This window comes from Ochotona princeps, chromosome 4 (genome assembly GCF_030435755.1).
Source record: "Ochotona princeps isolate mOchPri1 chromosome 4, mOchPri1.hap1, whole genome shotgun sequence".
Lineage (NCBI taxonomy): Eukaryota > Metazoa > Chordata > Mammalia > Lagomorpha > Ochotonidae > Ochotona > Ochotona princeps.
In genome coordinates this window covers 31,328,817-31,355,815 of record NC_080835.1, presented here as the reverse complement: position 1 = coordinate 31,355,815, position 26,999 = coordinate 31,328,817, and the positions used below count along the sequence as shown (strand labels likewise).

General features: G+C 38.6%; 1 protein-coding gene across 3 annotated transcripts in view; it reads left to right on the top strand.

The window, feature by feature from the left end:
* METTL15 (methyltransferase 15, mitochondrial 12S rRNA N4-cytidine) overlaps nt 1-26,999 on the top strand; it is a 160,477-nt gene that overhangs the window by 55,547 nt on the left and 77,931 nt on the right. The gene's annotated exons all lie outside the window — the stretch shown is intronic.

Below are 26,999 nucleotides of genomic sequence, written 5' to 3'. Positions count from 1 at the left end.
AGCCATTTAAATGGATAAGATTTCCCTTGTAAGTGAGGGGATGTTACTAGATGGTTTAACTGAGTGTCAAGAAGACTGAAAGTAAGAAAGCAGATTTGGCTGTACATAGAAAGAACACAATGTTAAATGTTGACATTAAACATAGAATGACCTATTCTTCATAACAGAAAATTATAAAAGAATGGCTGTTGTTTAGGTGCCACATAAGACATTGGTATAATCTTACTTGGTCTTTCTGTAGGGGAGAATCTGTAGTCATTCAGATGCATTCATGTTTCATCATGTATAAAACCATAATGTTAAGGGAAATGAGCCAGTCCCAAAAGGTTAAATACCACATGTTTGCCTTAATTTAAGATACAATGTTATGTATAACATGTTATGTATGTTATATGTTGTGTATAAACTAAAATTGAAATGTCAATGAGGTGGTCACAGAAGGGGGTTAAGAACTCGCATTTACTTTTAACATATTGGTTACTCAGTACTATGTCAATTAATTCCATAATGATGTAAATTTTTGCTGATGATAGGCTGGAGCTTTCAGTTGACTGGGATGATACTCTGCTGGCTCTGTCTTCAGACCAGAGAGGGTATACCTAAGAAGCCGTTGAACTTGACTGGACAATAAGATGCTGGACTCTATGTTTGGTATATGCTTGCAATGGGGGAATCTCAACTGAACTTGAGCTGTGGTTATGCAACAAGGTGGAGGAATCCACCATGGTGGGAGGTTTTGGGGAGGGATGGGGAGAATCCCAGTACCTATGAAACTGTGTCACATAATACAATGTAATTAATGAATTAAAAATAATAAATACATTAAAAAAATAAATAAAACCAGATGTGGATAACATACACTTCCAAGTTTACAAACTTGATTGGAGGAAGTAAAAATAGTAATTTATATTTCATTTCTAATTAATATTTGGAATGATACAAATATTGACAATAAATAACATTTTCCAATTTGAAAGCCAGTAATTTATAATAGTTTTATAACAAAATCATTTGTAATAAATATAAATATTATTTATAATGAAACAATCACAATATTATAAAGTAATAAAAGGTGTTTCTCATTCTTCATGGACTATGAAGGGTAGCTTCATCACTTCATTTGAAATCATGTATAGTTTTCATAGTACACGTTTGTTCACAAGTTCTTTGAAAAATCCTTTGTGAACATGAATCTAAAAAGTATTTTACCCCAAAATAATATTATTTTTAATTCCATTTTTCATGAAATTTTTGAAATTGCCTCATAAAAGGGTACTTGTCCAGTTGTTTGGCAGCAGAGTCAATTCTTAAAAGTGAATAGCTGCAAATTAACTGATTACTGAAATTACAGCATTATGATGCTTTCTGTAAGATAGCTTTAGATTTTTTTTTTTAAAAGATTTGTTTTCATTGAAAGGCAGATTTACAGAGAAGGAGAGACAGAAAGAAAGATCTTTTATATGGTGGTTCACTCCCCAAATGGCTGGAACTGCCAGAGCTCACCATAAGCCATAAGCTAGGAGCCTTTTCCAAGTCTCCCACTTGGGTGCAGAGTCCCAGAGCTTTGGACCATCCTTGACTGCTTTCCCAGGCCACAAGCAGGGAGCTGGAAGGAGGTGAAGCAAGCAGGACAGTGCTTCAGACAAAGGATTATCAGTTAAGCCATTGCATCAGCCCCAAGAAATTTTAAATTTTAACTAGTGTCACACAGGTAAGTTGCCAAGCATATGAAAATATGTACATTTAATTTTTATAAAATTGTAGGCCGTACCTAAATTGTTGTAACATTTGAGTGCATGCTGTTTAAATATGCAAGCACTGTTCTACCGGATAATTTTTGTCAGCCACAAACATACCCTAATCTTGGCTCATGGTCAGGTGTTAGGTAATTGTCAATTCATTGCTGTTCATTAAACTAATTTTCATGGCATTTGAAAATATAATCACGTATTTTTATCCAATTAACTTTAAATGGGAAGACATTCTGGGACATATTATAGTTGACTAAGCCTATTTCTGACATTTGCCTTGCTAAACAATACATGAATCACATACTTTATTTGAAAATAAATCGAAATATATCACTAGAGCTATTTTAATACCGTGACAAAGTCTGAAGACATATGTGTTGTTAAATTTTAATTTTTAGTAGTGAAAATCATAAAGTAATTGATCTTTTATTTGGATTCATATGGGAATGAATAATATCAAGTCATGTTATTCATTTATGAGAATTCTTCATTATGAGTTACGAGATAATGTTATTAAGGAAATGTTTAAAAAATTGAGTCATGCCTAAATGTTAACTTACTAATTTATAATGTTTTACCAGTAAATACTTGTCAAAGAGAAGTCCAGAGGAAATTATTAAGGTCCCAAAACATATGACATATTCAAAAATTGATGGATCATGACATTTACAAAGCTATAGATGGGACCCCCGAGGTTGTAGTCAGCTGCCTACTTTCAGTGTCTTGCTGCATTTCATCTGTGCATTTGCTTTACTGTGTCTTTCAGAATGTCATGTAGCATGGTGTGAGTTGTTACTGTGATTTCCCAAAAATCAGTGTAAATAGTAGAATTATACATGATAGTTCTCTTCCTTTTCTTAAACTGAAACATGTCATCATCACTGCATCCTTTTTATGTAAAATGTTTGATAAAGGAAACTGTGTTGATTTAATTGGAAATATAAAGTGTGTGAACTTGGACCCGACATGGTAGCCTCGAAGCTAAAAGTCCTTCCTTTGCATGCACTGGAATTCCATACGGGCTCCAGTTCTAATCCCGGTGGCCCCACTTCTCTTCCAGCTCATGCTTGTGGCCTGGGAAAAAGTTTGAGGAAGGCTTAAAGCCTTAGGACTCTGGACCTGGGTGGGAGACCTGGCCTGGTTCAGCACCGGCTGTTAAGGCCGCTTGGGGAGTGAATCATGGCATGGAAGATCTTCCTCTTTGACTCTCCTCCGCTCTGTATATCTGACTTTCCAATAAAAATAGTAAATAGTAAATCTTAAAAAGTATTAACATGTTTCAGTACAGTCCATTCTTACAAATTTTTAGTGTTGACATTTATGAACTGTCATTTACCTTAATCAGGTCAGTGTGTTAATTGAAGTTTATAGTTGGTTTTACTATTGAATTCCTTGATTAGAACATTAAATAAAATTTAAAAATAATTTGACTAAAACAATGTTCCAATAAAAGTATTGTTGAACTTTTATTTTTCTTCAAAGCCACAAGATATGTTAAATAATTTAATATTGATTTATAATTCCAAGATACATTTCCTTTAATTTACTTTTTTGAAACTTGGGAATGTAAAAATTGGTATAGGGTCACTGATAACTTGAACTACAAAATGAATTTCTGTTATGATGACTAATTTTTCTTTTTTACAAGGAAAAAACAAATCTCGTAGAATTGCATATCAGATAAGTATAAGATATCTGTCTAAATTCAAATCTTTTTTTTTTTTTTTAAGAAAGACACCATGAGATACTTTTTGGGATTTTTTCTGAAGGTCTGTTTTGAATTTTATGTTTTTGCTAGAAAAATTTTTGTTTTTGTGTCTGGCCTTTGACTTCGCAATTTTGCAAGTGAATCTGGGCCGCTTTATCAGTCTCGATTTGACATACAGCGAGTGGTACTTCATTGAGATCATTTGCAGCGTACAGGAGGAAGCAGGAGGGAACTTTCATTAGTGAATCAGCTTCATTTGATGATTCCTGGTGCTCAAGAGTCAGTGTAGTACACTGTTAGGAGGATGCTGCATTTACTGTTTATATAACTGGAATGTTAACATAAAAGACAATTTGGTCACAGTCAATTATGTTTTTTGCTGCAGCAACATTTAGTTATGAGGCCATTTCTACAAAAATGCTTGAGATATATGCTTGCAATGCTGTTGACTTATTTCTCTTTAGAACTCCAACTAGGATGGCATTGAAGGCTCTGTAATGTAAGTTAATGTCATACGTATTCAAAAGTTGAATAAATGCATTTTCTTTCTTGATGACTTCAAATTTTCACACATAGAAATCTCTTTAATCATTTTCCTCTTGCCTTAATTTGTACTCATTTATTTAGGAAAAAGGTAATTGATATTCTCTATTTGTGTTTATCCTAGAAGATAGATTAAGATCCTTTTTCACATTAGCTTCCCACTCTGATCCGTGGATAAAAATATCACAAGGAATTTATATTATGACTTTTCAAAAAGTATAGTGGAATCACAATTTCAGATGCTTTTCCACCCTTTTACTGTCTGCTCTCTGAATTTAAATTCCCAACTCACTTAACATGTTACAATAGAAGTTACAAGAGTTCTTAACTATATAAAGAATGAAAATTTGTGCCAGTTTTGATCTTATATATTCTCGAATTTAAAAATATATATTTGACCTTGAATGGATCATTCTTTTTAGTCTACTTATCTTAGCTTTGAGAAAATTAAGGTCTAAAGATGATTAATGATTTGTCTTATACACACACACACACATATATAGTTTAAATTTATGTTTATTTTTATTGGAAAGTCCGATTTACAGAGAAGGAGAGACCGAAAGAAAGATCCTTTGTATGCTGGTTCACTCCTTTGCTGGTTCACTCCCCAAGTGGTTGCAACAGCCAGAGCTGAGCTGATCTAAAGCCAGAAGCCAGGAGCTTCTTCTGGGTTTCCCATGTGGGTGCAAGATCCCAAGACTTTGGGCCATCCTGTACTTCTTTCCCAGGCCACAAGCAGAGAGCTGGATGGGAAGTGGAGCAGCTGGGATATGAACTGGCATCCATATGGGATCCTGGCACATGCAAGGGGAGGACTTTAGCCACTAGGCTACTGCACTAGGACATATACACTTTTTTTTAATAAACAACTTAGCATGATGCTTATGCATAAAGTGTTAAGTAATTATCTGTTGAATTATTTGTGTTTCAAAATTTGAGCCTGTGATATGATAGGGTACCTAGTTAATATCTATGGTCAGACTAAATTAAAATGAAAGGTAATACAAATTAGAATTGTACAATTGTACAATTTTCAAAGCATTTGTTGATGATGGAGTACAGCAATTTTTTACATACTTTAGTTATTGGCTTTGATCTCCCATCCAAGTACTAACCAACCCCAACCCTGCTTAGCTTCTGAGATCAGACGAAATGGGGCTCGTTCAGGGTGGTATGGCTGTAGACTAGTTATTGGCTTTGGTACAACTTGTCGAACCAAAGTAATTTAGACTGACACTGAACCTTTCCAGGCTTCATTCCTAATATATTATAATGAAGTTGTAACCATGAGCCTACTAAGAACTATGCTTGGCAGCAGAAAGATTCTTAATAACACCAGAATGCTAATGCTGCTTCTCCCATAGGATTATTATGATATACTAAAGCTTTAGTTATCTCTGAAGATAAAATTGATATTTTGAATGGAAATTATATGACTATTTTACATATGCCTGTAGAGTTTTAATATTGATAACAAAATTTTATTCAGCATTTTTTTTAATTTTGAAGTTAATATTTTCTATATAAGTTGGTTTTTAAAAGTTTTGTTTTTGTATAATCTGGATTTTGGGGTAATTCAAATTTTTTTCTTTATAACATCATTTTTTTGTAATTTATGAATGTTCTTAAAAATTAAGAAATTTACTAAAATTGGAGGAATTAGAGAAATTTTGAAGTATAGGATGAAGAGTTTAAAATAAAACATCTGAATTTTATTCATGTGAATGAAATAAATACCTTTGAAAGGCTATATCTTCCTAAAACAATGTTTTTTGGTTTTTTAGTACATGCCGCAGTTAGTGATAATCTCTTTTCAACTGATAAATATTTTCAGAAAGCAGTACATGGATATATATCTTTGATACATTTTTGGCTTATGAGTAGTAGTGTAATTTTGAATTATGAATTGCACATATAAAAATGTTACAATAGGAGTGGTTCTTCTGGCACTGAAATAGTTTATAAGTAACCACAATTACATTAGATAAGCTGCTAAAATGATTTATTTTTAAGTTTATTGTGAAAATTAATAGGAAGAGCTTTGCATTATGCTTTGACAGTTAAATATCTAATTAGCAGCATGTATTTTTTTTTTTTGCCTAATTCTCTCCCTCAAGGATTACTTATTATTTTCTTTTAGTCTGTTATCAACCTTTATTCTGTATACATAATATTTATATGCATAAAGCCTTCCATAATTATTAAGTAGGTCATCTAAAGTTACTTGGAGTGTTTTGATTCAAACACTAACAAGGGAACTTTTTGTGTTTATTTATATGTCTTTTTTAGGATGTGATACTCATTCAGTGATCATGCCTTGTCTGTTTTGTGGTGTCTTTTCTGAAAAAGACGTAATACCTGTTCTGAAATCACATTTATTGAAAAGAAATCCCCAGATTATAATTTGTTGATACATGAATATTGATTTCTCTTGCATTCCTTGGATACACCTTGAATGGTAATAACAAATGTAACTTTTTTTAAAAAGATTTTTAAATTTTTATTAGAAAGATATACAGAGAGGAGGAGAGACAGAGAGGAAGATCTTCCATCCGATGATTCACTCCCAAAGTGAGCGCAACAGCCAGTTCTGTGCCGATCTGAAGCCAGGAACCAGGAACCTCTTCCGGATCTCCCACATGGGTGCAGGTCCCAAAGCCTTGGGCCGTCCTCGACTACTTTCCCAGGCCACAAGCAGGGAGCTGGATGGAAAGTGGAGCTGCTGGGATTAGAACCAACGCCCATATATGGGATCCTGGTGCGTTTAAGGCCAGGACTTTAGATGCTAGGCCACGCTGGGCCCAAATGTAACTTTTCTATAAATGAATGAGTGTGTTTAGTTTCCTTATAATGTCTTGGGCTTGTTGTCAGGTTATTTATTATTTCCTAGAATGAGGTGAGTTATATTAACTCCTATATTAAGTGGGTATTTCATAATTTTATGGAAAGTATTTATTATGAAAAAGACCTATGAATTTAAAAAGGTTTTTACAGAAATAAATATCACTTTGGGAAAGATTTATTTATGTGAAAGAATGATAAAATGAGTGGGAGAGACAGATTTTCCAATCTCTGGTTCACTTCCCATATGGTAGCAATAGCCACCATAGGCTAAGCTGCAGACAAGTGCCAAGAACTCCATCCTGGTTTCCTACTTGAGTGTAAGGACCTAAGTACTCAGGCTTTCTGCTGCTGCCTTCCCAGGCACATTGGTAGGAATTGAGTTGGGAATAAAGCAGCTTGGCACTTGAATTAATGCACTGTTCCATTGCACTGCAAAGCTGACCCCTAAATTTAACTTTTAAGTCAATTTTGCTATCAAGTTTTTGATTTTTATAGTATTTCTTGGAGGAGTTTTTGTAGAAATGGTTCCATTTTTGTATGAAACATTAGGTAGAATACACCGATAAAGTCATCTTATTCTGGAATATTCTTTGATAGATTTTTTTCTTTAGATTCAATTTCTGTAAATTACAGAAAATGTGTTTTTCAGGTTATCTCGGGGTTCTTCGCAAGTGGGCTTTTTTTTCCTCCCCATTAAGAATGTTTGACAATATTTTGAAGCCTGTTTTGATTGTTATAATTTGGAAGAAACTAGCACTGATACCTAAAAGTTCAGTCCCAGGATGCTGCCAGAACTTTGTATCTAGCCTAAAATATTGCAGTAGCCAGGTCTGAGAAATCTGGAGTTATTTATTACTCCTTCTTTGATAATTTATGCTTTTTAGGGAGTTTATCATTTCACCAAAGTTTTCAACTTTACATACATATAATTTTAACAAATAATATTCCATTGTGTTTTTAGAATGTTAGGATCTCAGTATGTTAGTATGTTCTTTTTATTCTGGAATATAATTAAAATTATAGCTTTACAGCATAACTTTGAAAATACAAAATCTTTAGACTAATTTCAGGCATGTGTTGCTTCATAATGTTGACATGTTCTAAAAAGTGTGTCATTGGATAGTTCTGTCATGTGAACCTCATAGCCGACCAGGTTGTGTAACGACTGCACATTTAGTTATGTAGCCAGTTGTTCTTAGGCTACAAATACATATACCCTATTGGTTTTAGGGTAACAATATTTATAGATGAATATTGGTAAGCAGTGCTATGGTCAATTTCAAAGCAATAGTATTTGTGTTTATTAAAAAATTTCTAAATATCGAAAAGATACAGAAAAAGTAGACTTACACTGAGGTTTTTGGCATACTGAACATGATGTTTATATTCCATATCTTGGTTTGAACCTTGGTTCTATTTTTTTTAAGGATTTATTTATTTATTTACTTATTCTTATTTGAGAGGCAGAATTATGGAGGAGAGACCGTGAAGAGAGATCTTCCATGATAGGAATTTGGTATGAGAACCATATTGAAATTGCCATGAGCAGATTTACTTGTGTCAAAGTTTTTTCCACAAAATTGGTAGTCCTTATTTGTTTGAAAGGCAGAGCAAGAGCAAGATAGTTACCTGCTTTTTCACTTTCCAAATGCTTGCTATAGCTGGATTTCAGCCAGGCTGAAGCCATGGGCCAGGAACTCTGAGTTTCCCATGTGTGTAACAGGAACTCAAGTGTTTGAGCCATCATCTGCTGTCTTGTAGAGTGGACATTAGAATTCAAAGTAATTTTTGAGAAGAAGTTTTGCATTATTGGTGCTGTGGTATAGAAAGTTAAAGCACCACCTGTGTTACTGATATCCAATGTGGGCACTGCTAATGGCCTGGGAAAGCAGCGAAAGATGGTCCAAGTGCTTGAGGCCCTGTTTGCTATATAAGAGACGTGAAAGAAGATCCTGGCTTTGACCTGGCCCAATCCCAGCCATTGTAGGCATATGGTAGTGTAGCAGTGGAACTCTCAATCTCTGTCTCTCTCTCTCACTTTCTGTATGTGTGTGTGTGTCCTTGTCTCTGCTGTGAGAATCTGGTGTTGTGGTGGATTGCATTAAGCCATCGCTTGTGATGCTGGCATTCCAAATTGGAGCTCTGCTTTGATCCATCGCATTGCTGGGGCTGGGAAGGTGGCAAAGGGTTACCTCAGAACCTGGGCCTCTATAAGCTTTGTGAGGGAGCCAGATGGAACTCCTGCCCCATGACTTGGCCTTTTGCTGTCCTGATCACAACAGCTGCTGTGTAAGGAGCTCCTGGATATCTCTCCCTCTCTGTTTCTCTACTTTTCAAATACATAGAAAAATCTCAAAAGGAAGAAAGAAAAGTAAAGAATAAAGTCATGTGTAGGTTTTAGGAAAATATTACAAAGAACATGTTCCTAACATACTGGCTAAAGAGCTCAGTATTATCCTGTTTTTCCAAATACTGTAATATTGTAGTTAATAACTCTTAAAATACTAACTAGCTGTCTTAGTTATATATGTTCATGAGAGTTTGTCTAGACAATGTTGTATGAATTTTTTGATTACGTAGACAAACTATTTGTTAAGATGCCGATTGTCCTATTTCCATTCAGAGATCTCTGTTAAGTATATTGGACCACTGTGTCATATTGTTTTTAGCTCTATAGTTCAGCTCAACCATTGTGTCTGCAAGCAAATAAGGTGCAGTTCCCTTGTATGCATTTCAGAATAGCATTGGATTTTATCCTGTGTTGCAGATAAGAACAAAAGCTACTCATCACAAAAAATAATGAGTACTGTAATTATTTAACATATGGTGAAGTACATTTTTTAAAAAAGATAATTTTACTATGAAAAGGGTTTTTTCTGCAAATAGGTTAAAATTTAAGCTACGAAATGAAACGTTTGCAAAATTAAGATGGAATGAGTCATTGTAACACCAACATTCTTGATAAAATAAGAAACAAATTTATTGTAATGCATTGATTGTTCTGTTTTGTATTCTTTGGATATTTTTTCCCCTTTACATAAGCCTATGTAGTGGTTAAAAATAAAACGCAGTAAGCACGTAACTGACAGATACTTGACAGGACATGACAAGACTATAATAAATCAAAGGATAGGTAGGATTAGTGTTTGTTCAAAATCTTAGCTGACTTTAAGGTTTGCCTTCTGTGTTCACAGTTATATGTTCTAATTTATTTCAGGCCCACAAAATGCATCAGTATGACAAATGTCTGCTTGTCAGTAAATTAGAAAATCTCAGCAAAGCCTGAGAGAAGGCAGTGATAAGGCATGAGTGATTGAGCACGCAGTGGTGGAACAATAGCTTGCCTCAGATATTACAGATTTCCATGACATTATAAAGCAGTCAACTCTTTGGGTGATTTTTTTTAAAAAATCACAATATCCAAATAACTTTGTCAGCACAGCTTATTTCTCTCTTAATATTTGCCTCACTAGTATTGCCAAAGGAGCCCCCACTCTGTTGCAGTGAAGATACAAGTATTGAGTTGACTGTTTAAAGGCACACTATTCCCACAGACTTTATCATAAGATCTCCATATTAACATGGTAATCAATATTTTATAGGCCCAAATTTTAACATTGTTTCAGTTTGAAACAAGATTCATAATTGGCATTATAATGAACTTTAAACTGTAAATGATTAGAATTTAAATGTTTTTGAAGTTATTGGAAGTCAGATTTGTTAATTCCACTATGGATTAATGCTGATGTACATAGCAATATTACAATTGTACATTTCAACTTTTTAAAAATTGTTCTCTCTTGTTGGGCCTGTCATGATTGCTCTGGGGCTAAATCCTTGCATTATGAGTGCTGGGATCACATTTGGTACCATTTCATGTTCTGGCTGCCCCACTTCCCATCCAGCTCCCTGCCTGTGGCCTGGGAAAGCAGTCGAGGATGGCCCAAACCCTTGGGATCTTGCAAGTAAATGGGAGACCCAGAGGAGGCCCCTGGCTCCTGGCTTTGTATTAGCTCACCTCTGGCCATCACAACCACTGGAGTGAGTGAACCAGTGGACAGAAGATCTTTTTCTCTATCTCTCCTTCTATCTGAAAATCTGCTTTTCCAATAAAACTGAATAAATCTTAAATAAAAAAAACTCTCTTGTTTGCAATTCACACCTTTTCAGTGCTCTAAATATGTTACAAAGAATTATTTTACTTTCATTTGGTGTTATTAAATATTTTTCTCACCATCAAGATATGTGCATCTTTTTCACTTTTTCACTTCTGGACCAACTAGTTATTCCTTGACTTTTCTAACATTAAGATGTTGTAGGAAGGATGAATGCATGGATTTATAGTAGCTAGAGTATTAAACACTGTGTGGAGTAGTGCATGGTAACACGTAATAATTGTAAGATAGTATCTGTTACACTCTTCCAGCTTACCCAGATAGCATAGTTTTATGATTGTTTACCATTTTTCTTACTTCATGCAAGGTGTCTAGTGTCTTCTGCCTATATGAAAAAAAAGCCAAGGAAATAGTAATATAGCTCCAGAATGCATCAGATGTTCTTTTTCAAATCTGTAACTGCCATTTATTATGTTTCCCTCAGATAATTATCTCATATTTTCTCAACCTCCCTTTTCTGTTAAATAATGATAACAAATGACATCAGAGTTCAACTTTGGCAATAATTCAATGAACTAAAAATGTGTGTATGTATCTAACTTTATATTTTTTTAAAGATTTATTTATTGGGAAGTCAGATATACAGAGAGGAGGAGAGACAAAGAGGAAGATCTTCCATCCTTTGATTCAATCTCCAAGTAGCTGCTATGACCAGAGCTGCACCAATCCAAAGCCAGGAGCCCAGAGCATCTTCCAGATCTCCCACATGGGTGCAGGGTCCCAAGGCATTGGTCCTTCCTCAACTGCTTTTCCAGGCCAGAAGCAGGGAGCTGGATGTGAAGCAGAGCTACCTGGATTAGAACCAGTACCCATATGGGATTCCAGCGCATGCAAGGCGAGAACTTTAGCGGCTAGGGCACTGGGCCATGCCATGTATATATCTGACTTTAAAATGAATGTTTATCCATGTGCTTAAAGTAAAATATGCACAGAGGGCATGCATGTTTGGCCTAGTAGTTAAGACAAAGCTTACTAAGCCCACATTCCTTATTGGAGTTCCTGCATTTGAGTTTCAGCCCTTTTCCTAATTTCAGCTTCCTACTAACTGGGTGACTAGGTGAGGATGCTTAATCCAGGCCTGGTTCCTGACTTGGTCTGGCCCAGCCTGGCTGCTAAAGAATTTCAAAGAGTGAACAGAAAACAAGGTGTGGGGGGAGTTTCTCTATGTCTTATTACCTCTCAAATAAAATATTTTTAAGCTTTATTATTATTGGAAAGTAAGATTTACAGAGAGAAGCAAAGACAGAGAAAGATCTTCCATATGCTGGTTCACTCTAAACGTAGCCCCAGTGGCTGGAGGTGAGCTGATCCGAAGCCAGGAGCCAGGAGCCTCCTCTGGGTCTCCCATTTAGTTGCAGGATCCCAAGGGTTTGGGCCATCCTCAACTGTTTCCCCAGGCCACGGACAGGGAGTTGGATTGGAAGTGGATCAACTGGGATATGAGCTGGTACCCATACAGGATCCTGTTGCATGTTAGGCAAGGATTTTAGCCACTAGACTACTGGCACAGGCCCTCTAATAAAGTTTTTTTTTTTTTTCAAATTAGTAAACATTATACTTATATGATTTTGCTCACAATAAAAGGAAAACCAAATACAGTCACTTTCTTTTTTTATATATTTTATTTTTTTTATTCCTCTAATAAAGTTTTAAACAATAATAAGTATTCAGTCATGTAACATATTTGGTTGTTGTCACTCTCTGCACCTTCTGCCAGTTAGCCTTGCTTTCTCATTTTTGGCTGAAACCTGTGGGTAATCTCTATCTTCTTAGACTCTACCATCTATCTGATAATATTGGCAGTTAATTTTTTTGTCATTTTTCTTAAGCAATTCTTAAGCAAAATTGTTTCTTATCTAGCTAAAATTATTCAGTTTAGTCTTCCTGACCTTTTAGAACTGCCAGTTTAACTTCTCGATTTATTATTATTTCCTTGTTTATTTCACAGAGCAACTATTTTGACTAAAGAGAATATGTCTGAATAAGCAAAACTCTATGTGGTACACTTCATAAAGTCTAAATTCTCCCTGCTCTTTAGTTTTTATTTGAGAGATAAAGTTACAGAGTGAAGAATGGGGACTGGCAGTCAGGCAGGTTGAGAATCTTCCATCCACTGTTCACTTTGCAAATGGCTACAATGCTGAGCCAATCAGAAGCAATAGCTGGAAGCTTTCTCTGTGTCTGCCACGTGGGTGCAGGAGCCCAGTGATTTGAACCATCTTCCACTCACTGTTTTCCCAGAGGATTTGGACCTGATTCTCTTAATTTTCTTCCTATTCATTATTTTCTTCCCTTAATCCTGTATGTGGGTCAAGTTTGCTTTTCCTGTAGATGACTCCTTCTTTCCTGAGTCTATGCTTTTGGTAGGATTTAACTTTATATTCATTTAAGTATTTACTCATGCCATATATTGTGTTTTGGCACTGTGTATCTAAAAGAGGCATGGTTCGGAAAATAAGAACAATATGTTAAAAATATCACGACTTCTAAATTGATAACAGAGTAGGAACTGTGTTTTGAGTGGCTTGTATTTCAGTCTTTTGGGACAATCTTCTTGATGCAGTAGGGCTTTCATAATTGCTTGAGAATAAGATTTTGAAAGAAAAAACATGAAGTAAATGCCTATATCAGTATATGACGTTTGACAACATGTGTTTCACGGCAAGAAATATGTTGTAAAAATTGTGTTTGAGGATACCAGATGATACTGGCAAATGATACAGGGATGAGGTTATTGAGAAAGCTCTGTTGTGCATAGAGATTTAGACTCTGTTTTGTAGCTTAGGAAGGCTTTTAAGCAGCTTTAAAGGAGTGTCACTAAAATTTTAGAATTTCTCATTAACAGTGTGGCAAGTGAAATTGGAGGTGTGGATTTCAGTTGTGAGCCTTTTGTACAGTAGGGCATAGGGATGTGGATGTCCAAATTAAAAGTAGAGACAAGAGATTCAGTGCATATATGATGAAAATCATCAGGATTTGAAAACTCATTGGATTTAGAGAATATGAAAAAGTGCAAAGCTAGAGGAGATTCTTGGTTCAGTACAGCTTGACGTCTTAGTGGTATTGAAACTGCTTAATTTAGTCCATCTTCCTATTGATTAGAATAAATTTAAATACTTTTTATTCAATGTAGAATGTCATATACTGTCATTTTTTGTTAATGTTACAGTTATTGTTGTATATGTTATATGTGCTTGTCTGTAACTTTCCTAATGGACTACAGTCTCCATCTTATATATTTTTACATTATCTCCCATGAGCTATACTATCATAGGCATGTGTATACTGCACATTCAATAAGTATTCAGATTATTAATTAATGCCATTTTTTTCAAATTTCTCCTAAAAAAATCCAGGAAGCGAAAATACTGATGTATGTTCAGTCCACTTCAGTACTTTAAAATCTTTTTAATGTGAATAGGTGAAATATAACCAATTCTTTTGAAAGAATTTTAATCATACAATTTCAGAATTAGCCATTTCTAAAAAAGATTCAAAGAAAGAAATTATAAAGTAAAATCAAGCCATATTGTTTCCAAATTCAGATGAGAACTTACTATTAAAAGGCTTGCACAGATTGGAAATGACTAATCAACATTAGGAAAGTCAAATGGGAAGATGTGCCCTCCTAACTGTTCATGGCTAAAAATGTTTTCATGTCCAATTTTAACAGTGTTCCAATGTAAAAGTTTCAATAATTATAGTTATTGAATTGAAAACAGTTAATTTATTTGGTTATCTAGACTTTACTGGATGTTCTTGAACAAATGTCTTGGTAACTGTCATTCTCCATCATTAGAGAGGAGGCTGAGCAGTGTAAAAGCTCATCAGATATGAATCACATGAACGTACAGGAAGAGAAAGTGTTACGTGTAATGAAGAAATTAAATTATTTCTGGATCTCAGGGGTTGGGTGGATGGGCACCATGTTGGCTGCTGGGGGACCTGAGCCAGGTCAGACTCTATGCTTGGGACCCTACCCTCAGCCCTGGCTGCCAAATGGTGAGTGAATCCAGGGCTTGCCTGGGCCTGAATTTTCGCCGTTCACAGTGTAATTACTGTGAAGCCATTTCAGCAGTTCAGGTCCCTGGCTTCATCCACTGTGGCCATCTTGATGTGACAGGCCCAGGTGAGTTCGGCCTTGGGGTTTGGGTGGACAGACCTCCTAGCAGCGTGGCAGCTGCTGGGGGAACCTGAGCCAAGGCAGACACAATTGTTAGGACCCTAACCCCAGTCACCGCTGCCACACGTGGGGAATCCTGGGCTTGTGGGCTTTGCCTGCTGGCTGCCCAGCAGCGAGCTCTGGTGTCTTGAGGGTAAGGGACATCCATGAATAAGGGCACTGTTCATGTAGGTGAGCAATGAGTCTTGAGGGACTCCCAATGATAGGGCTACTTTACTTACAGGTAAGCGAAGGGCCTGAGACCTGGTGCTTTGGAAGGGAGAGACTGGAAGATCTGTATGGGTCATACTGATACACCAGTCCACATGGGAATTCTGAGTAGGGCTTGTTAGCATGTAACATTGTTTCACACCACATGCCAGTCCACTGAAAAGCTAGGGCTGAGGGCCTGTCTAGCAGGGCTAGATCCCAGTACCAGTTTGAATGTCGCAACAGAGGATGGGTCACCTTAGGCAGGGCCATACACTATCCAGCTCATGAGATAATCAGGTTCGGAGATAGATTCTGTGGGGGATATGTGGGCCAAACCCTGTGGAAATACAAGTCCTGCTGGTTAGCTCAAGAGTTGGGGTGGTGATGGGCTGACTTAGCTATGACCATTGAACCTGACAACACTCACAGGGTACAGGGACTGAGAATAGTCTCTGCAATTCCATGCTGGAGTACCTGCTTGTGCATGCCAAAACAGGGTGTGGGGCAGGCTGGGCTGCAACATTCACCAGCTTGTCCTAGGCCAAGATGGAGGGACAGGCTATGCCAGGCTAGGGCCTAGCACCTGCTGGTTTGCATGAGATCTGGGTCTGGGAGTGGCCCAGTGGAGGAATGTGGAAAACTCTTCTAGTAGGTCATAGCCCCTGCTGTGAACATGTGATCCAGGCCTGGAGGGCCAGAACTGGGCAAGGTAGCTCCAACTGTTGGCTAATGTGTGGGTTGGTTTTGGAAGGGGGCGGGCCACGCAGGGCCAAGCAAATCTTAGCTCATTGGCAAGTGCAGAAACCAGGCTGGAACGCAGGTCATGCTGGGCTAGGCTGTCACAGCTACTGGTTTGCATGAGCCGGGGTTGGGAGCAGACTGAGCACGGCCAGATTCCATCACCTGCCAGCGAGAGTTGGGATTAGGGGCAGGCAAGGTCAGGTCAGGCTACAGCATCCAAAGGCAAAGGCCAAGACAGGTGAGGGAGTATGCAATGCTGAGTCAGAGCTACCACTGGCACACAAGATCTGTGACTGGGAACAGACCTGGTTGGGGACCAAATGGGATGCCCTGGCTGTGTTGTGGTTCCCACTCGTGAATGCGAAGGCCAGATGAAGGGCTGCTGTCTAGTCTGACCATGACCGCAGTATCCCTTGGCACAAGTGTGGGCTGGGTCTGGGGTGTGCCAGAATGGGCTAGACTATAGCACCCATTGGTGTTCGTGAGAACCAGGGTAGATGTAGGATGGGCTAGGTTAGGTCTCTGCCCTTACTGAGCCATGTGTGACTGGCTGGATGTGGACCAGGCTTGGCTGGGCTAAAACACCCAACAGTAAAATCTGGAATGGGTGAAAGCCAGTCAGGAAAGGCCATTGTTCCGTGTAGGACAGGAGGTGGACAAAGTAGGACTGGCCCATGGATCCACCAATGGGTGTGAGATCTGGCCATGGGAGAGGTTCTGATGGAGGAGCTAGGGCAACTGTTTTGTAGAGACACAGTCACTGCAGGTGAGTGCAAGAACCATGAGAGGGAGCCGCCCAGACCAGCTTAGGTAATGGTACCCACCAGCATTCATTTGGTGCAGGTTGGGGGTGAACCAGGATAGCAGATATCACCAGCTGGTAAATCCGAGCACCAGAATGGATTGTGGGTTGGGCCAGATTGGTTGCAGCACAATCCAGTTCACATGAGGGCCAGGACTGGAGGCAGGATGGGCTATGCTAGGCTGTAGCCCACACCAACCTGAGCTGGAATTGGGGGAGGGCTGAGCTTGGCTAGGCTGCAGCATCCACTGGCAAATGCCAGAGTCATCAGGCTATGCCAGATGAGGCCCAGCACCCAACCAGCACAAATGAGACTGGTGGCTGGGGCGACCAAGTAGGCAGTTGTGGACAGCTTCCCTGCTGGACTACCATTCCCACTGGAGAAGTGAGTGGGTAAGGGGGCAGACCAGGCCGGGCAGGGCTATAATACTCTGTCTTCATATGAGCTGTATCAGAGCAAAGCTAGCATGGTCGACTGTTACTACTGGTTCATGTATAAGCCAAAGTGGGTGTTGGTTGATTGAGCTTAATCATAGCATCAGGCGGCAGATGCTGGCATGGGGGCTAATGCTATCAAGTTAAACTGCAGAACCACCTGAAGAATACAAGATCTGGGAGTGGGAGTCGGCCAAGTATGGAAATGGTGAGCACTTCCCTCTTGGGGTGCCATTCCGACTGGTGAACATGAGAAACAGGAATGCGGCAGTTATGGCCAGACAGAGAGTGGTACCCGCCAGCATGTGTGTGGGCTGGATAGTGGGACTAGTTGGGTTGAGCTAGGCTTCAGTGCCCATTGACATGTATGAGAGCTGAATGGGATATGGAACAGACTGGACCAGTTTTTGTATATACTGGCAAGCTCGGGAACTAGGGCAATGGATGGGCCTGGTGGGGGTAATTGCGAGTTGCTCCGGTTAGGCTGCAGCTCCCACTGGTATACGTGAAGGTTGAGTGTGTGAAGGATTGGGTTGGGTTGCAACACCCATTTGTGTAGAAGACAGGGCTGGGGACAAAACTGACCCAGCAGTTGCAACCACCGGTGATTTGGGTGACAGACTCTGTCCTACCCTGTATTGGCAAACACACACAAAAATCAGTTCTGGGATCACCTGAAACGAAGTTTATCTGGGGATCCCCCCAGCTGAATTGCTGGACTCAGAACTTCTCAGGGGTTAGTCCTGCCAGCAGGCCCCAAGTCACCGAGGGTAAGGCAGATGGTCGCCCTCGGCCGCAAGGACCACCAGAGACAAGCTGGTGAGGAATGTCTGCTTTATTATGCAGTGGCTACATATTTTAAAGAGTAGAGAAGGAAAGCGCAGAAGGAAGCTTTCCGTCATACACCACACCCACCAAAGATGCTGCAATTGCTTGTATGACATGTGAATTTCCCTAGATTTTCCGGTCATATCAGGTCGTTTCATGGCTACTCCCCTTGACCTTGTGGCCATGTTAGAGGTCACACTCCATGTATAGACCTGAAAGCTGAGCCTCAGGACACGGGGAAGGTTAGGCTTAAGCCACACCCTCCATGCAGCAGGGCAGGGGTCTGAGACAATAGCCCACAACAACCCCAGCCATGGAGAGAATTGTAGGTTCCATGGTGGGACCGTGCAGTGCATGTGTCAGAGATGAACCTCCTCAGTGGCTTAGAACTGTGAACAGCATATCCTGGTGTACATGGAGGATATGTCAGTACATTGACATCTGCAGAGGACACCTGGTGCCGTAACAGGGTGTAAAGGACAGAACTAAACGATCAACTATCCCAGCCAAGTGTTGGCCGTGAATATCTGGGCAAATGGAGACTCTAAGGTGGACACTATCAGCCAGTGGATTTTGGAGAGATTTCGTTGTGCTTGGAGTGGTGAGATCAGCAATAATTTGGAAGTGCTGATCTATCAAAACAACTTGAGCAGGACCCTCAGAGCATATCCCACCCACCATGGAGACCCTGGTGGTGTCGGGTGGCTGTTCTCCATCGCATGGTGTAGAGGTGTTTGGGAGGTGGGTTGTGCCTTCTCTCCTTGCCTCCTGGCTTCCCCCACATACACAGGAAGGAAAAAAAGAGAATGTGGAAATGGTGATCTCACCCACCTTTCTGTAGCCCTTGACCCTTATCACCCTAATCAAATATGTAAAAATCATCAAAACTAAAAATTTTTTTCTGAATCCTATTTGCAAACATCTGTGGTATTTGCTTATAGAATTTTTTTTAAAAAGAGTTATTTATTTTTATTAGAAAGATATACAGAGAGGAGAAGAGATAGAAGAGAAGATCTTCCATCTGATGATTCATTCCCCAAGTGACTGCAACAACCGGTGCTGTGCTGATCCGAAGCCAGGAACCAGGAACCTCTTGTGGTTCTCCCACATGGGTGCAGGTCCCAAAGCCTTGGGCCATCCTCAACTGCTTTCCCAGGCCACAAGCAGGGAGCTGGATGGGAAGTGGATCTGCCGGGATTAGAACCAACGCCCATATATGGGATCCTGGCACGTTCAAGGCCAGGACTTTAGTTGTGCTAGGCCACGCTGCTCCAGGACCTAGAAGTTTTGTTGTATATGTTATATGATCATTGAAAACTATTTTCTGTGAATAAATTCAGTCTTCATTTTTGATGGCTACAGATAATAGGCAGATAGTAAAACCATGTCATATGCATTATCATCACCATTGTTTATGATATAATTGGGCAGATGTTTCTTCATAAAGACTTAAGAAAATTAGGATGCTTGCTTTTAACTGTTTTAAGCTTAAGGAGCAAAGTTCCCACTTGTATCCAATTGTTCCCACTTGTATCAAGGAAAAAAACAGCTTTCTTAGCAGTTTTATTTCACTATGGTTATGTCATTTCAGTTGAGGAGCATTATAAAACAAAGTAAAAAGAAAAAAGGTGGGGTCATCTATCTTTCTCCTCAGCCAGGTGTCAGCTAATATCTCCGGGCCTTGATGTCTTAAGTAAAGTAAGGGGTAGAGTACTCTGTTAAGTGCCTTTGAAATTCTGGGTCTCAACCCTGTCTGTATTACATCTAGAGTCTGTAGTTCCAACTTGTAACTAATTGTGGAGAAAGTGATAGAACCTGATCTTTTCCATGGTGTTTATATGAGTGCCAGGTAAAAATGTTATTTTTAGTATAATGAATAGGGCCTAGTTGAAATAAGAAATGCTTGTTTATTTTCCTTTCATAGAAAAGTGCCTCATAAGCAAATGAAAACATGTTATAAAATTAGATAATGTCATTAATTATAACCTGTTACTAATGTTCTGGAAAGGATCTATTCATTAGTGAGTCAGTTATCATTATTATTATTATTATTGATGTATTGATGTTAAATGGTTCTTCCAAGTTGGGCATTTTGAGCTGAAGGATGATTGTTTTAGGTGGTCCTATGGTAATGAGTCTTACGTTTTGAACTGTTTCTAGGCTTATATACAGAAATGAATATCATCATTTTTAAACTGGTTACCTTGGAGAATTAGTTCTCTTTATTCATGTCACATCGATAAATAAATACTGAGTGCTTACTACTTACTATGTATTAATCATACATATTAAGTTGAAGGTGAAGCATTTTTTTCCTCCCTTATTTTCATTTTGTTTCTGATTATCTGTCTCTGCTGTTGTCATTAATCTGAGACCTCTCCATCTAACATCTACAGGTATGCAAACATCCCACACTTTTTAAAAAAGATTTATTTATTTTGGTTGAAAGAGCTACAACAGAGAAAGAAGGATAAAGCGAGATCTTCTCTCTACTGGTTCATTCCCTACTTGGTCAAAATGGTTGGAGTTATGTCAGTCCAACTGGGAATCAGGAGCTTCTCCTGGGTCTCCCACATCAGTACAGAAGCTCAAGCACTTGGCCAGTCCTCCCCATTTTCCTAGGTCTTTAGCAAGGATCTGGGCCGGAAATGGAGCACACTGTTTCCAAACTGGTGGCGATATAGGATGCTGGTGCTGTAGGCAGAGGCTTAACTTACTGTGCTGCAGCACTGCCCCCATATTCCACACCTTATCATTCCATGCAGCTCTGAGTTTCCTCTCTGATGCCCTTTGTTTTCATTTATGTGGAGTCACTGAAATCTGAAGTCTCTTTTTTTGCCTTGCTTAGGAGGGTCATGGGAATCATTCGTAGCATTTAGAGTCCTGTGGCTGAGGAGTCATCCTGCCTCACTTTCTATCCAGTATGCTAGTCTGATATTACACCCTGTGAATAACAACCTGTCTGTTTTCATTTCTGTTCTAGCCAGTATCAGAGAAATCACTTAAAGACACTATCCAGGATAACCTATATGTATTTATTTATTTATTTCTCTCTCTCTCTCTCTCTCTCTCTCAACTGAAAATTGCGATCCTCAAATAATGACAAAATTAGATTTTTTTTTCCTTTCATTCTGTCATTTAAGAATCTATAGAGGTGCCCACTGCAGTAGCCTAGTGGCTAAAGGCCTTGCCTTGCACGTGGCAGGATCCCATATGGCTGCTAGTTAGAATCCCAGCTTCCCCATTTCCCATCCATCTCCCTGCTTGTGATCTGGGGAAGCAGTCAAGGATGACCCAAAGCCTTAGTACCCTGCACCCAAATGGGAAACCCGAAAGAGTCTCCAAACTCCTGACTGGATCGACTCAGCTCCAGCTATTGCTGCTGCTTGGGGAGTGAATCATTGGATGGAAGAACTTCCTCACTGTATCTCCGCGTCTCTGTATATCTGACTTACCAATAAAAAATTTTTTTAAATTAGAAGAAGAATCTATGGAAAACATATATTCTGAGACTGCATGCAGATGCTTAGATAGTCCTCCTGGAAGAGTAGAAAGAAATTGGAGAGAGAGACAGAAAAACACATGGCTCAAAAGTTATCCTGGCACGCATTATGGCAGATAATATGCATGTGGAAAAAGAATGACCTGATTTTCACAGACTTAATAAATTCTAGTGATGAAGACTAATCTTTAAAAACATTTAAATTTTCTTGTATAATATTTGAAAAGCCATCCTTGTCATGGATCTTCCTTATGCCATTCACTTATTTATTTTTATTTGAAAGGCAAACTTAGCAGAGAGCAGTAACAGAGAGAGAGACAGAGGTATCTTCCATCTGCTGGTTCTCTTCCCCAAATGGCCAGTATGCTGGACTGAGGCAATCCAAAGTCAGGAGCCAGGAGCTTCTTCCAGGTCTCCCACATGGGTGCAGGGGCCCAAGGACTTTAGCCATTCTCTGCTTCTGTCTCAGCCCACAATCAGGAAACTGAATCAGAGGTGGAGCAGCCAACACTAGAACCAGTTCCCGGAGAGGATGCTGGCACTTGCAGTTAGAAGAATATCTTGTAAGCCCACTGTGGCAATCCCATCTGTTTTTTTTTTTTTTTTTTTTTTTAAGATTTTACTTATTTATTTGAAGGGCAGAGAGAGAGAGAGAGAGAATCTATGCATTGGTTTACTCCCCCCACACCCCCCAAAAAATACTGCAACAGCTCAAAACCAGAAACCTTAGCATCATCTGGGTCTTCTAAATGTAGGCAGAGACCCAAGGATTTGGTCCATTTTTTGCTGCTATCCCAGCTGCCTTAGCAGGAAACTGGATCTAAAGTGAAGTAACCATGACTGGAACTAGGGTTCCAGCACTAGGATGCCTGTGGTGCAGATTGGGTCCAAACCCACTCTACCACAGAGCTGGCCCCTTGCCTTTTTAAATTGCTTTTGGCCTCTCTTTCTCAGAGAAAGTAGATGATTTATAGTTGAAGAGACCTAGGTTAGTGTTTGTTGCCGGAGTCCAGCTCCAGCCCGGTTAGGAACTCGTGAAGGGTGCGTGGAAGAGGCGTACCCTTGAATTTTTAATAAATATGTATTATTTATAATAAAAAAAAGAATAAAGAAAGAGACGGACCACTAGGATTCCTTGATCATAATGGACAATGTGGGAAAGCTGTCCGCTTTATTTATACAGAAACAGTCAAACTCTGGCTCAGACTTTTACCTCATGGTCAAACAACCCTGCCACCTGCTTTACCCAAAAACAATAGAAGTTCCTGCTACAATTATTATTCTACAACCTAATCTTGTATCTCAAAGAAAAGGAGAACCTAAAGATTAAGGAAAGAATGAAACCCTAAATACAGGTCCCTTGATTAGCATAAGGTCAATGGGGACAGCCAAGACGGTACAAGTAATAGAAGGCCCTTTTGTAAGACATTATTTTTTTTTTTTAGATGTTATCCAGTTTTTATTTGGACAATTTGCCTTTTTAGTTTTAGTTGTAAGAGTTTCTTATATTCTTTTTTTTTAAATACATTTTTTATTATTGTCATTATTTTATAATACGGTTTCATATTTTCTTATCCCCTCCCCAGGTCCCTCCCCCACAGTTCCGCTATATCATTACTAACATAAAGTTCTTCATACTCAGTCATATGTCCATCATTGCGGGCACGGACAATGGCAGAGAGTCCAGAATCCCATTGTCAAGATATAGTAAACAGTTTCATTGTAAGTCCATCTTTGTCTGAAAGTAGAAATGCATACCACACTACATCCTCACATCTGGATGTTAGTCTCCATTTCACAGCTACTGTACATCCCCTTAAATGAAAAGTCATGATTCAAAATCAACAATAGAAAGAAAAATAGCAATTTACCATGCCATGAAGTTAAATGACATGTTACTAGATATGACAGTCTCCATTACACAACTGCTGTACATTCCCTTAAATGAAAAGTCGTGATACAAAATCAACAATAAAAAGTAGAAATTTACAATGCCTGTAGTTAAATGACATGTTACTAGATGTGACAGTCTCCATTACACAACTGCTGTACATTCCCTTAAATGAAAAGTCGTGATACAAAATCAACAATAAAAAGTAGAAATTTACAATGCCTGTAGTTAAATGACATGTTACTAGATATGACAGTCTCCATTAGACAGCTACTATACATCCCCTTAAATGAAGAGCCACAAAACAAAATCAACATCAGGAAGAAAAAAGAAATTAACAACATCAAGAAGTTAAATAACATGCTATTAGATGACTAATGTGTAGCTGAAGAAATGAAAATCAAGAACCTTCTTGAAGAAAATGATGCCACTACATGATCTACGAGTCATTGAATGATTCAATCAGAAGGAAGTGTTTTGAAGAGATGAAACTGACAGAAAACAACAAAACCCGTGTGATATAGTTTCCGCTGATCTTTGTTGAAGTGAGTCTCCTCCACACGATAAAAAGATGGGTTTTGATTTTTAATCCAGTGTACTAATCTATGACGTTTGATTATTATTATTTTCCTGGTTGCTAATTATTATTGACATTATTATTGACATTAACCTCCAAGCTCACATTGTGTAAAAAGCCAGTCTCACAGCAGCAAAAATGCCTGGACGGATTGGAATTCTTCCGCAGGGTGGTCCGGTATTCATGCAAAGGAAGGTGGAGCTGCATCCAGGTGGCTGTAGATATCCGCTGGGCCCTGCCTCAGCGGGAAGTTCGCTGTGGCCCTGCCTACAATGGAACAATGTCTTCACACCCTCGTGTCCCCCACATCCACTGCACGGACCCCAACAGTTTGTCTCTCCTGCCCCTTACTGTTATTTACACTCTTAAGTCACATTTTCTGTGTGTACCTGAGTTTTCTCTTTTGTAAAAATGGTGATCATGTCTCAGCTACACGCTGTCACGAAGCTCTTGTTAGACCTAGTAGGAAAATATTAATGCTTGCTCAACCATGTAAGAGTGTGTAGACTCAGACTTCATTGACAAATTAGAAACAGGTTAGGGCAATGAAGAACACAAATTTTAGAGCTAGATATACCTGTATTTCATTCCACATTTTCCTATTCCCAGTCTAATCTTAGTTTCTACATATGCAAAATATTTAAACATCCTTTTTGTGTTTTTAAGGAGGAAATAAGGTAACTTCATAAATCTGAAATAAACATACACATTTTACTCCCACTTCTTTTCAAACCAACCAGAAACTCAGAATTAAAATGGTTTGGCAACTGAGTGAAATGACCAGAGTTAATCCTTCACATTAAATATGTTCGATTTTAAATGTAAGGCCTATTAGTTTAAAAAAGGTTTTATGTGTTTGGAATATAAGATGTGCATTTAAAGTACATATACAGGTGAGAACAATAGAGGTATTACTTTAAAGCATTGATTTGTTTGTCCTTGTGACTTAAAAAAAACCATAGTGTCAGTTCCTACAGATTAAAAAAATGCAGTCCTGGCCTCAGTGACGTGGCCTAGTGGCTAAAGTCCTCGCCTTGAATGTACCAGGATCCCATGTGGGCGCCGGTTCTAATCCCGGCAGCCCCACTTCCCATCCAGCTCCCTGCTTGTGGCCTGGGAAAGCCAGTCGAGGACTGCCCAATGCATTGGGACCCTGCTCCCAAAGCCAATGTGAGACCTGGAGGAGGTTCCTGGCTTCTGGCTTCGGATCAGCACTGCACCAGTTGTTGCAGTCACTTGGAATGAATCAGCTGATGGAAGATATTTATCTCTGTCTCTCCTCTCTCTCTCTCTCTCCATATATATATATATATCTGACTGTGCAATAAAAATAAATAAAAATCTTTTTTAAAAAATGCAGTGCTATTTGATGTTAGTGAACCTGACAGGAAAATCTAATTATCTCCATTTTCAGTTGTAAGGCTGGATAAATTATAAGGTGTACAAAACAGCTTTATATTTGATGAGCAACATATATATATATATTAGAATTTTAAAAGTGGAGTTGATGGCACCAGTTTTCTGCCAACTCAAGAATGTATGGTGACATTCACTTGCAGTTTCCTACTCCCGTTTGACACTTTTTTGCTTTCTGTGTTCTACTTGCAATAATTGAATGTTACCTGCTCGACTTTGTAAATGTCCTTGATTGTCAGTATATCTACAAGGGCATAATCATGATATATTAAAAATAATCATGTAAATTATAATCATCTCACATTTTTCAAAATATTTTAATGAGAAGGGCTTTTCTTTTTAAATATTGATTGAATCTTTCTTGGCTTAAGATTAGATAATCGTATGCAAACTATTTTATTTGATATGCCTTTGTTTAAATCTTGGATATAGCAAATGTTGGCCCCATTACAAGAAAATATGTTTTTTGCTGGGACACTTTTTAAATAGACTGAGTTCTTGAAATTTTGAAAGTGAGGTAAATAATGGTAGAAAATTCACCTGTTAGTTTAAGCATACAACATTGATGTAGACTGAGGAAGAAATTATTGTGTCCTGAGATTTACTTATATATCCCTAAAATTATAAAGTTGCTGTTGCCTTTTATGATGGCAATGATAGAAGTACAAAGTGAATTTCTATTTACATAGTTATGTTAAAGAGAAAAACTGGAGGAATGATATTGTGTGCAGGTTCAGCTGTCTCCTGCACTGCCAGCATGGAGTGCTGCTTCAAGTGCGGGCTGCTATTTTGTTCATATCCCTCTAATGCACCTGGAAAAGGGCTGGATGATGGCCTAACTATGTAGGCCCCTGTATCCAAATGGAGTTCCGGGCTCCTCCTAGTGACCAGGACGAGTCTCAGCCATTGCAACTACCTGGTGAGTGGACCAATGAACTGAAGATCTCTCTCTTTATCTCTTGCCCCCACACACTTCTGACACTCCTTGTTAAATAAATGTTATCTCAAATGTTGAAATCCTTGTACTTTTTTATTTACATTGTCCGTTAGGCCACTATCCTGGCCACTATATTATGTATTTCTCATGATCCAGGTATGGATTTCTTGCTCAAGTGTGACCTGGCTGTTCTTGTTAAAGCCAAATAAAATAAACAAGAAGTAGAAACAAATTCAGTTAATTATTTTGTGTATCTAGAATGATCTGACTTTGAAAACACACAATCATGTACATAATGTTGTATGCTCTGCACAAGTATTGGAAAATATTGTTATTTTAATTTTGCATATTTTTCGAGTTAAGTGTGACAAATTAAAGTTTTTCAATATGTGAATATTAAGATACATTGGTATTTCTGTTTTCTTGATTTAAAAATATGTATTTATGGATCACCATATTACATTTCTCTCTATG